This window comes from Leucoraja erinacea, unplaced genomic scaffold, assembly GCF_028641065.1.
Source record: "Leucoraja erinacea ecotype New England unplaced genomic scaffold, Leri_hhj_1 Leri_52S, whole genome shotgun sequence".
NCBI classification, from domain to species: Eukaryota; Metazoa; Chordata; class Chondrichthyes; order Rajiformes; family Rajidae; genus Leucoraja; species Leucoraja erinaceus.
Genome location: NW_026576432.1, coordinates 778,902 through 791,425, shown reverse-complemented (window position 1 = coordinate 791,425; position 12,524 = coordinate 778,902). Strand labels below are relative to the sequence as shown.

Below are 12,524 nucleotides of genomic sequence, written 5' to 3'. Positions count from 1 at the left end.
AAGCATTACAACTATGGGTGAGGAAGAAATGACATCTTTAATTGCCAAGAGCGGTTTCACGCCATTATCTAAATGTGCAGGTAAACAAGGGCAAAAGTAAATATTGGTGATTATACAGCGTGATATGATTTGATTCTGGAAAAATAATCATTTGATTTAAAAAAGAGGCATTGACATTGAATTATTGAAGACTTCATACATTGATATAGAAACATAGAATAATAGGTGCAGGAGTAGGCCATTCGGCCCTTCGAGCCAGCACCGCCATTCAATACAATACAATACAAATTTATTGTCATTTGAACCTCAAAAGAAGTTCAAACGAAGTTTGGTTTCAGCAGTCATACAACAAGAAAAGAACCAAGACACACAAACAATACAATTTACACAAACATCCATCACAGTGAATCTCCTTCGCACTGTGATGGAAGGCAAAGTCTTGTCTCTCCCGTGTTCAATATGATCATGGCTGATCATCTAAAATCAGTACCCCATTCCTACTTTTTCCCCATATCGCTTGATTTTTTTAGCCCTAAGAGCTAAATCTAACTCTTGAAAACATCCAGTGAATGTGCAGTGGAGAGATAAGTTTTTTTGGCCTTCCATCACAGCAATGTGATGGATGTTTATGTAAATTATGTTGTGTCTTGGGTCTATTTGTTTGTAATGTATGGCTGCAGAAACGTCATTTCGTTTGGACCTCAAGGGGTCCAAATGACAAATAAATTGAATCTTTCCTTGCATCCAGCCTGTCCAATCCTTTAAGAATGTATATATTTCTATAAGATTCCCTCTCATCCATCTAAATTCCAGTGAATACAAGCCTATGTTCCACAGGCGGGCCTAGTCATAGATTAGTTCAGAGATATAGCGTGGAAACAGGCCCTTCGGCCCAGCGGGTCCACACGACCAATGATCCCCACACATTAATTAACACAAGCCTACACACACTAGGGATGATTTTTTCATTTACCAGGCCAATTTATCAACTAACATGTACGTCTTTGGAGTGTGGGAGAAAACTGAAGATCTCTGAGAAAGCCCACACAGGTCACGGGGAGAACGTACAAAGTCCGTACAGACAGCACCTGTGGTCGGGCTTGAACCCGGGTCTCAGGCACTGCAAGCACTGTAAGGCAGCAACTCTACCGCTGCGCCACCGTCTTAAACAATCTGTTCACTATGGCTCTGATCACTACAAGGATATTTCTCTTTCATATGGGTTCTAATAATTGGTGGATTTACAACACAGAATAGCTGCGATCCAAGGTTTGCATTGCAGACGTGGCTATTGTGTGATTAACCACAGAAAACAACCTGGAGGTGTACTGCAAACTGCACATTCAGCAGAATCCACAGCAATTTAGCTCAGACCCCCACCCCCCCCCACAATGAAATTATTTACTTTGTCAGAGCAAAAAATCAAAAACAGCAGATAATATTATGTAGAAAATGATCAGTTTAAGCAAAATGGGGTAATTGCTTACTTTCAATCAACTGTCACAATGAGAAATGTACTTACAATAAAACTCAAGAATCAAGAGTGTTTAATTAGCATCCAAACAGAACAATTCTGACTTGCTGCAGCTTGACAGGCACATTAAACGCAACCACACTGCACACACACACACACACACGCACGCACACACACACACACACACAAAGTATCACCTCTTCCACAGCCAACAATGGACCATTGTGGGCTCCACCCTTCATGGGTCACCGGGTTTTGTTCTGAACCTTTTCATACCTCTAGATTCCCTCTCCCCTGACTCTCAGTCTGAAGAAGGGTTTCGACACAAAACGTCACCTATTCTTTTTCTCCAGAGATGCTGCCTGACCCATTGAGTTACTCCAGCATATTGTGTCTATCTTCAATTTAAACCTGCATCTGCAGATTCTTCCGACACACAGAGAAAACTGAAGTACATAGTGCCGCCAAAACACAAGCGGCCGTAGCTCTGAGCTCGGGTGTGGGCAAGTTGGGCTGAAGGGCCTGTTATATGTCGCTGGCCACTGGGAAGAAGCTGTTCTTGATCTTACAAACTTCAATGTCTAGAGAATTGTAGTCAAAGGGCACAGGGACAAAGAATTATTTTCAATAACTAATGTAGCTGGGAGAGATACAATTGCCTCGATAGATTCTATGAAAGCTGATAACATACACAGTTTTTAGAGATGAATCTAGAGATGAAGGGGGTGGACTTGATAGAGGTCTTTAAAATGATGAGAGGGATAGACAGAGTTGATGTGGATCAGCTTTTCCCTTTGAAAATAGGGAAGATTCAAACAAGAGGACATGACTTCAGAATTAAGGGACAGAAGTTTAGGGGAAATATGAGGGGGAACTTCTTTACTCAGAGAGTGGTAGCGGTGTGGAATGAGCTTCCAGTGGAAGTGGTGGAGGCAGGTTCATTGGTATCATTTAAAAATAAATTGGATAGGCATATGGATGAGAAGGGAATGGAGGGTTATGGTATGAGTGCAGGCAGGTGGGACTAAGGGGAAAAAAAAAAAAAATTTGTTCGGCACGGACTTGTAGGGCCGAGATGGCCTGTTTCCGTGCTGTAATTGTTATATGGTTAAAGACATTGTTCAAGATTCCGTTGTAATTGGAATCTCTTCATACAATGTCAAGGCCAACACCCTAAGTAACAAGAGGAGCAAACCTTCGACCCCTCGATCCTGCATCAGCATTCAATGGAATGGCCCAAGCCTCCCTAACCAAACAGGACTGCTGGAAGAATGCAACAAGTCAAGCAGCATCTGTTGAAAGATAAACCAGTCGGCATTTTGAGCCAACCACCTTTCTTCATAACAGGGAGGGGTGGGGAGGGATTTGCAGTTAAAACAGAGCTGGACAGAAGAGCGAGGTGTAAGACAGAGTAAAAATCAAACAGTTGGAGGAACTCAGTGGGTGAAGCAGCGTCTGTGGAAGCAAAGATACAGTCAGTGTTCTGGATCAATGCTCCAATGTAGAACAATACGACACAAGAACAATGTCCAATCTGAACATGCCACGTTAATCAAATCTCCTCTGCTTGCACATGGTCCATATTCCTCTGCTTGTCTAAAAGCCTCAACGCCCACAATCTTATCCAGCACAATCCCTGGCAGCATGTTCCAGGAAACAACCACTTTCTGTGCAAATATCTTTCCCCGCACATCTCTTTTAGACTTTCCCTCCCTGACCTTAAAGCTGTACCCTCCAGTCTTTGACATTTCACCTCTGGGACTACCCTCTCTATGGCCCTATCTTATACACCTCTATCATGTCTCTCCTCAAACACCAACGTTCCAGAGAAAACAATCCCAGCTTGTGCAACCTCTCCGTGTGGCTAAGATCCTTTAATCCAGGCAACTTTCTGGTAAACCTCTTCTGCACCCTCTCCAAAGCCTCCACATCCTTCCTCTAATGGAGCAACCAGAACAGCACAAAACTATTCACAGCACAAGCGAGGACACTTTCGAGAGCACACTCTGCTATGAGTTTGATAAGGGAACTTAAGGTAAAGGAAACATTAGGAGGTAGGGACCAAAACATGATAAGTTTTAATCTACAATTTGAAAGGGAGAAGGGAACATCGGAAGTGTCAGTATTACAGTGGAACAAAGGGGACTATGTTGGCATGGAGGAGGAGCTGGCCAAAGTTGACTGGAAAGGGACCCTAGCAGGAATGACGGTGGAACAGCAATGGCAGGTGTTTCTGGGAATAATCCAGAAGATGCGGGATCATTACATTCCAAAGAGGAAGGAAGATTCTAAGGGGAGTGAGAGGTGACCGTGGCTGACAAGTGTAGTCAAGGACAGTATAAAAATAAAAGACAAGACGTATAACATAGCAAGGATGAGCGGGAAGCCAGGGGATTGGGCAACTTTTAAAGATCAGCAGAAGATAACTAAAAAGGCAATACAGGGACATAGGATGAAGTATGAAGGTAAGCTAGCCAAGAATATAAAGGAGGATAGTAAAAGCTTCTTTTGGTATGTGAAGAAGAAATAATTAGTTAAGGCAAATGTGGGTCCCTTGAAGACAGAAACAGGTGAATTTATCACGGGGAACAAGGAAATGGCTTCAAGTTGAAAAGGTACTTTGGATAAGTCTTCACTAAGGAAAACACAAACAATCTCCCTGATGTACTGGGGGACAGACCTAGGGTGATGGAGGAACTGAAGGAAATTCACATTAGTTAGGGAATGGTGTTGGGTGGACTGAAGGCTGATAAATCTCCAGGGCCTGATGGTCTGCATCCCAGGGTACTCAAGGAGGTGACTCTAGAAATCATGGATGCATTGGTGATCATTTTCCAATGTCCTATAGATTCTGGACCAGTGTCCGGTTGATTGGAGGGTAGCTCATGTTATTCCACTTTTCAAGAAAGGTGGGAGAGAGAAAGCAGGGAATTATGGACCAGTTATCCTGACATCGGTGGTGGGGAAAATGCTAAAGTCGATTATCAAAGATGTAATAGCGGCACATTTGGATAGCAGTAACATGATCGGACCCAGTCAGCATGGATTTACGAAGGGGAAATCATGCTTGACAAATCTTCTGGAATTTTTTGAGGATGTAACAGGTAAAATGGACAAGGGAGGTGGATGTGGTGTAACTGGACTTTCAGAAAGCCTTTGATAAGGTCCAACAGGAGATTGATGGGCAAAATTAGAGCACATGGTATTGGGGGTAGGGTATTGAAATGGTTAGAAAATTGGTGGGCATCAGGAAACAAAGAGTAGGGCTTGAGGAGTCACTTTCAGAATGGCAGGCAGTGACTAGTCGGGTACCGCAAGGCTCGGTGCTGGGACCGCAGCTATTTACAATATACATCCATGATTTAGATGAAGGAATTAAAAGTAACATTAGCAAATTTGCAGATTTGCAAAGCTGGGTGGCAGTGTGAACTGTGAAGTGGATGCTATGAGGAATCAGAGTGACTTGGACAGGGTGGGTGAGTGGGCAGATGCATGGCAGATGCAGTATAATGTGAGGTTTTCCACCTTGGTGGCAAGAACGGGAAGGCAGATTATTATCTGAATGGTGTCAGGTTAGGAAAAGGGGAAGTACAACGAGACCTGGGTGTCCTAGTACATCAGTCACTGAAAGAAAGCATACAGGTTCAGCAGGCAGTGAAGAAAGCTAATGGCATGTTGGCCCTCATAACAAGTTGAGTATAGGAGCAAAGAGGGCCTTCTGCAGTTGTACAAGCTAGTGAGACTGCACCTGGAGTATTGGAAGGACATTATTGCCATAGAGGGAGTGTGCAGAGACGGTTCACCAGACTGATTCCTGGGATGTCAGGACTGTCTTATGAAGAAAGACTGGATAGACTTGGTTTATACTCTCTAGAATTTAGGAGATTGAGAGGGGATCTTATAGAAACTTACAAAATTCTTAAGGGGTTGGACAGGCTAGATGCAGGAAGATTGCTCCCGATGTTGGGGAAGTCCAGGACAAGGGGTCACAGCTTAAGGATAAGGGGAAAATCCTTTAAAACCGAGATGAGAAGAACTTTTTTCACACAGAGAGTGGTGAATCTCTGGAACTCTCTGCCACAGAGGGTAGTTGAGGCCAGTTCATTGGCTATATTTAAGAGGGAGTTAGATGTGGCCCTTGTGGCTAAGGGGATCAGGGGGTATGGAGAGAAGGCAGGTACGAGATACTGAGTTGGATGATCAGCCATGATCATATTGAATGGCGGTGCAGGCTCGAAGGGCCGAATGGCTTACTCCGGCACCTAATTTCTATGTTTCTATTGTGTGCAGTTTTGGTCTCTTAATTTGAGGAAGGACATTCTTGCTATTGAGGGAGTGCAGCATAGGTTCATGAGGTTAATTCCTGGGATGGCGAGACTGTCATATGATGAAAGAATGGAGTGACTGGGCTTGGATTCACTGGAATTTAGAAGGATGAGAGGGAATCTTATAGAAAGATATAAAATTACTGAGGGATTGGACACGCTAGATGCAGGAAATATGTTCCCGATGTTGGTGGATTCCAGAACCATGGGCCACAGTTTAAGAATAAGGCAAAGGCCATTTAGAACTGAGATGAGGAAAAACTTTTTCACACAGAGTTGTGAATTTGTGGAATTTGCTGCCTCAGAAGGCAGTGGAGGCTGATTCACTGGATGCATTCAAAAGAGAGTTAGTAAGAGTTATTAGGGCTAGCGGAATCAAGGGGTATGGGAGAAGGCAAGAACAGGGTACTGATTGTGGATGATCAGCCATGATCACATTGAACGACGGTGCTGGGTCGAAGGGCCGAATGGCCTACTCCTGCACCTATTGTCTGTTTCTATGTATCTATGAATTCAAACATGGGTCTCATAACGTTTAAGCGAGTGTGGATAAACATGGCTAGGAGCCAGAACAATCTTTCTTCCAGGTCTGTTAAAACCACCAATAAATGTTCCACATTCCACACCACAGAACTGCCAGCAAAACACAAACTGATGTGTAAGATCTCTAATAATTTCAGCAGAAACGTATTCAAACATTACTTCAGTTTCTCCTACTCTTTAAACTAAACAAACCATTTGAACTGAAATCTTAAATATCAGAAGTTGTTCAATTTGACGGATTAAACGGAGCATGTTTTACTGGTGACGGAAAGACTGCTTTCTTTATAAAAAAATGTTAGTTCTACTTCGTGACGGCAGGAACGTCCTTTCCCCAAAATCAACAACTGTGGTTTAAGTCTGTTCCTTGGTTACTTACGAGGGAGTCACATGATCGGGCAGCTTGCGTAGATTCTGGAGCGGGAATATGCTCAGAAACTGTTTACGATTACTAAGACATAGAAACATAGAAAATAGATGTAGGAGTAGGCCATTCAGCCCTTCGAGCCAGCACCGCCATTTATAACGATCATGGCGAATCATCCAAAATCAGTACCCCATTCTGGCTTTTTCCCCATATCCCTTGATTCCCTTGGAGCTAAATCTAACTCTCTCTTGAAAACATCTGTGAAATAGCTGAGCCTGGGCAGATTATCACCACGCACAGTTGAAAAGTGAAAAACGCAACAGGAATGTTTATGCACATAATGAATGTCCAGAGGAAAATTCCTTCAGTGCATAACCCAACTGCAAATATTATTGGAAAGTAGTTCTTGAACAAGTAGTTCTTGAATGTCAGAAGTCAGTCCCTAGAGGACTTTTTACAAATTCTTCCCAGGACAAAAAAAAAGAAAAATGTGCACTTTGATCTCTTAGTGAACAAACAAGAATGTTTTCACACATGGCAATATACACTATTTATTTTAAATGACCAAAATTACCAAACTTTAACAAAATATTTTTTTATCAAGTGTACAATTCAACACTGCTGAAAATTAAAAAATGCAGAGGCAGTTAAGAATTTCCCAGTTTTGTATATTACATTTGAAATATGTATCTATTCATGAATTCAGGAATAAGGTTCAGAGATTAAAATCTCTCTTTTTGGCTTGGAAATTTTGTTTTCGTTTTTTTAAGTTAACGGGGCTGCTCGATCCGAAACGTCACCTATCCATGTTCTCCACAGATGCTGCCTGACCCGCTGAGTATCCATGTTCTCCACAGATGCTGCCTGACCCGCTGAGTTACTCCAGCACTCTGTGAAACGTCACCTATCCATGTTCTCCACAGATGCTGCCTGACCCTCTGAGTTACTCCAGCACTCTGTGAAACGTCACCTATACATGTTCTCCACAGATGCTGCCTGACCCGCTGAGTTACTCCAGCACTCTGTGAAACGTCACCTATACATGTTCTCCACAGATGCTGCCTGACCCGCTGAGTTACTCTAACACTCTGTGAAACGTCACCTATCCATGTTCTCCACAGATGCTGTCTGACCCGCTGAGTTACTCCAGCATTTTGTCTTTTTTTTCTGTAAGGCGGCATCTGCAGTTCCTTGTTTCTACAAATTGTGATACTCTAACATTTGTAGTTAATGCATATTTCTGCTTCCACCACATAAGCCTTTTATTGCCTAAAGCAGGAATTATGGAAAAAAAATTAATCCTTTCACTGTCATTCCCTATCCAAAAAAACAAAGCCCATTTGTTTCCACTGATTTTCTTCCTGTGCATTGAATGACTGCAAGGAGTTGGGTGAAAACACAAAGGAAGATGGGTCTTGACCCAAAATGTCACCCATTCCTCTCTCCAGAGATGCTGCCTGTCCCCCTGAGTTACTCCAGCATTGTATGTCTATCTTCAGTTTAAACCAGCATCTGCAGTTCTTTCCTACACAAGGAAGTAACTCATTAGAGATTGTGGAAAATTCAATCTGTCAAACAGGAATTTTCACCTTTATATAGGTGACCCGTGATATAGTGAAAGGCCTGGATAGAGTGGATGTGGAGAGAATGCTTCCAGTAGTGGGAGAGTCTAGGACCAGAGGGCGCAGCCTCAGAATAAAGGGACGGTCCTTTAAGGGCCAGTCCCACTTTCCCCGAGTTATTCACAAATTCTCCCGAGTTTTCAAACTCGCAGAATGTTCGTAACGAGTCCGTGGATATATCGTAGCGGCTCGTCATGCCAGCCGTAGGTAGTCGGGGCATCAGGTAAGTTGGGACGTTTTTGTGGACTGATGAAAAATGTCCACGAGTAAAGAAATAGCCCCGAGTACCCATGGCTGGCATAACGAGCTGCTACGATATATCCACGGACCCCTACGGACTTGTGACGAACATTCTGCGAGTTTGAAAACTCGGGAGAATTCGTGAATAACTCGAGGAAGTGGGATCGGCCCTTTAGGAAGATGATGAGGAATTTCTTTAGTCAGAGGGTGGTGAATCTGTCGAATTCTTTGCCACAGGCGGCTGTGGAGGACAAGTCAATGGATATTTTTAAGGCAGAGATTGACAGATTCTTGATTAGTACAAGTATCAAAGGTTACGGGGAGAAGGTAGGAGAATGGGGTTGAGAGGGAAAGATAGATCAGCCATGATTGAATGGCGGAGTAGACTTGATGGGCCGAATGGCCTAATTCTGGTCCTGGAACTTATGAATTTATGGGGAGAGGGCGCTGCATTCCAGGAAAGCGGTGCGATACGTAATTCTCCATAATGCAAAGCCGTGTCGAGTCAAGCCAAGAGCATTATATTGTCATATATCCCAAAATGGAAGTAATAAACATTTTACTTGCACACTCAAGAAATGGGGATTTTTTAAATATTATTTATTTTTCACATAAATTATGTAACAGCGAATTCTATTCCATTTTGGGCAGTGATTTCTAGCTGCATAAGATCAGTTTATGTTGCAACTAAAGCAGGAATATTCTCCAAAACTATTTATGGTTATTAAAGCATTTGTGAAATACTAGAGTTCTGGATATATTAGCTCAAATCACAGTTACACTGGGAAAGTGGAGATGCCAAAGCAATGTTTATTTCTCAATGCTTGGAGAAAAATTCCTTTTGTGCAGAACTAAAGCATAAATATTTGAGAAAGAGCATAACCATAAACAGTTTTACAACATAAGCTACAAATAAGGGCCATTTCATTCTGTGGTTTGTAGGAATGTCCTCTCAGAGGGGGTGAATTTCTGGGATTCTTCACCCCCCGAGGGTGATCACGGCCAAGTCCGTATGTATTTATGTAGAAATAGGTGAAGGATTTATGGGGAACTAGCGCAGAAGTGGAGAGGAAGCCCGCATGGTCAGCCAGGGTTTTGAATGGTGAGCAGAACACAAAGTGCTGGAGTAACTCATCGGGTCAGGCAACATCTTTAAGAGGGAGTTGGCCCTTGTGGCTAAAGGGATCAGGCGGTATGGAGAGAAAGCAGGTACAGGATACTGAGTTGGATGATCAGCCGTGATCATATTGAATGGCGGTGCAGGCTCGAAGGGCCAAATGGCCTACTCCTGCACCTAATCTCTATGTCTCTATGTTTCTATCTCAGGATGACATGGATAGGCAGCCCTTCTTCAGTCAGAGTCTGACCTGCTGAGTTACTCCAGCACTTTGCATTATACGCACAATTCCAGAATCTGCAGTTCCTTATGTCTATATATTGGAGGGCAGTGCAGAATTGAGGAAATTCCTCCTCATCTTTCCAAAGGTAAGTCTTTTTATTCTGAGGTTGTACCCTCTGGTCCTAGACTCTCCCACTAGTGGAACAATCATCTCCACATCCACTCTATCCAGGCCTTTCACTTCTCGGGAATTTTCAATGAGGTCTCCCCTCATCCTTCGAAACTCCAGCGAGCACAGGCCCAGTGCTGTCAAACACTCATCGCACATCTTGTCTCCAATTATAGAGAGAGTAGTGCAGACATTCACACCACCCAGCCTTCACTGCAGCTAAAGGATTTTCTCAACAATTATTTCCTCCTGCAACAAGATGCCTTTAAGAATAAGGAGTAAGCCATTTAGAATGGAGATGAGGAAACACTTTTTCACACAGAGTGGTGAGTGTGGAATTCTCTGCCTCAGAGGGCGGTGGAGGCTGGTTCTCAGGATACTTTGAAGAGAGAGCTAGATAGGGCTTCTTAAAGATAGCGGAGTCAGGGGATATGGGGAGAAGGCAGGAACGGGGTACTGATTGGGGATGATCAGCTGTGATCACATTGAATGGCGGTGCTGGCTTGAAGGGCTGAATGGCCTACTCCTGCACCTATTGTCTGCCTTTGTTTGAAGTACTGATGTAATATGACCTATATCAAAACTTCCCGAAATAAGTTTGTACAAACTGGCCCATGACATTTTAATTGATTAGTCTTTGGAGATCACAATTATATTGGGGAAGCTGTTGTAAATCTGGGGGATGTTTCCAAGATGGCGCCCAACTCGGGTGACTACTTGTTCGCTACTCACAGAAGTGGAGCGGGCAATCACACATCACACTTTGAAATCTCTATCTACTACAGCAACATTTCTTACTTTCACCACACATTATCCCCTTTATCATGTATCTGCACACTATGGACAATTCAAATGTAATCGTGTATTGTCTTTCCGCTGACAGGATAGCATGCAACAAAAGCTTTTCACTGTACATGTGATAATAAATTAAACTGATACTCTTTATTTTTATAACAGAAAATGATGGAAAAACACAGCAGTTTCCACTGATCTTAGGACATTCAGCTTCTGGGGAAAGAGAGAAAGTTAATGGTTCAGGTGGAAGAGCCCTCAAATATTGTGTGGTAGATTAGATGAAGGCAGGTGACTATCCGAAGAACAGTACTTGCGTCATTAGATGTACTGGGGCAACTGCCTAGGGTCTAAAAGGTCCAGGGATGGAACTCCAACGTGAATAAATCACTGGGAGAAGAGAAACAGCCAAAATGCAACTCCAATGTCATCTTAAAAGCAGAATAATACAAGAATATGGCGTTAATTGACATGCAATGATTCATAGCCCGCTAATCAAAGTTGAATTCAGCTTGCTTTAATGTTTTGATTCATAACGTCAGTGGTCATTTGGACAAATAAAGGATGTTCCTCTAGGAAGGAGATGAGGAGGAATTTCTTTAGTCAGAGGGTGGTGAATCTGTGGAATTCATTGCCACAGACTGCTGTGGAGGCCAAAGTCAATGGATAGCTTTTTAAAGCGGAGATTGATAGATTATTGATTAGTATGGGTGTCAGGGGTTATGGGAGAAAGCAGGAGAATGGGGTTGTGGGGGAAAGATAGATCAGCCATGATTGAGTAGCAGAGCACTCGACGGGCCAAATGGCCTACTTCTGCTCCTATAACATGCTGAGCAAAGGTGTTGACTCGTGCTCAGCTACCTGTTGACTGGTCCACTCAAGGTAAGATCTGCTGATGAAGCAGGACACTCCCCTTAACCCATGATGTCACGTGACAGTCCTCGTAACCACTCACGAGGGTTCGACAGTAAATGGTCTGACCATCAGGTGACGCCACAAACTTATGAATAAATCAGAGCAGTTTTCTTTGGCCAGTAAACTCATCTCTGCTGTGCTGACAGGAGGCTTGACCTCGGCATCAAGGGCCAATGAGGCTAGCGTTTCCACGCCCTAGGCTCCTGCCGTTACTGCTCACTGCCATGTTCTCCCAACACTTAAAACTTGCCAACCAATACAGAAGCCATTACTTGGATGAGGCACCAGAGATCGCCAGGTTCCGGTGAATTTTAAAAGGGGATGAAAACCAGTGAGAACCAAACAAAAAACAATTGAAAGGTTCTATCATCCAACCTGCACCAATATTCCTTCTAATGGAAAAGACAAAGTTCATTGAAATCCAATAATCTGCATCGCTTGGTTCAATGGTGTCATAAAATATTCCACCCCACTGATATAGATGAGATTATATCATGCCTAAAGTACACCATTAATTTTCCGGCACAGAACAGGGTGGTGAATCTGTGGAATGCATTGCCACAGACCGCTGTGAAGGCCAAGTCATTGGGTATTTTTAAGACACAGATTGACAGATTGTTGATTAGTACGGGTTTACATGGAGAAGGCAGGAGAATGGGGTTGAGAGGGAGAGATAGATCAGCCATTATTGAATGGTGGAGTAACCTCGATGGGCCGAATGGCCTCATTCTACTCCTATCA

General features: G+C 43.2%; 1 protein-coding gene across 2 annotated transcripts in view; it reads right to left on the bottom strand.

Annotated features, from left to right (window-relative positions):
- The window catches only part of syde2 (synapse defective 1, Rho GTPase, homolog 2 (C. elegans)), a 94,627-nt gene that overhangs the window by 6,253 nt on the left and 75,850 nt on the right, over positions 1–12,524 (bottom strand). The window lies entirely within an intron of this gene.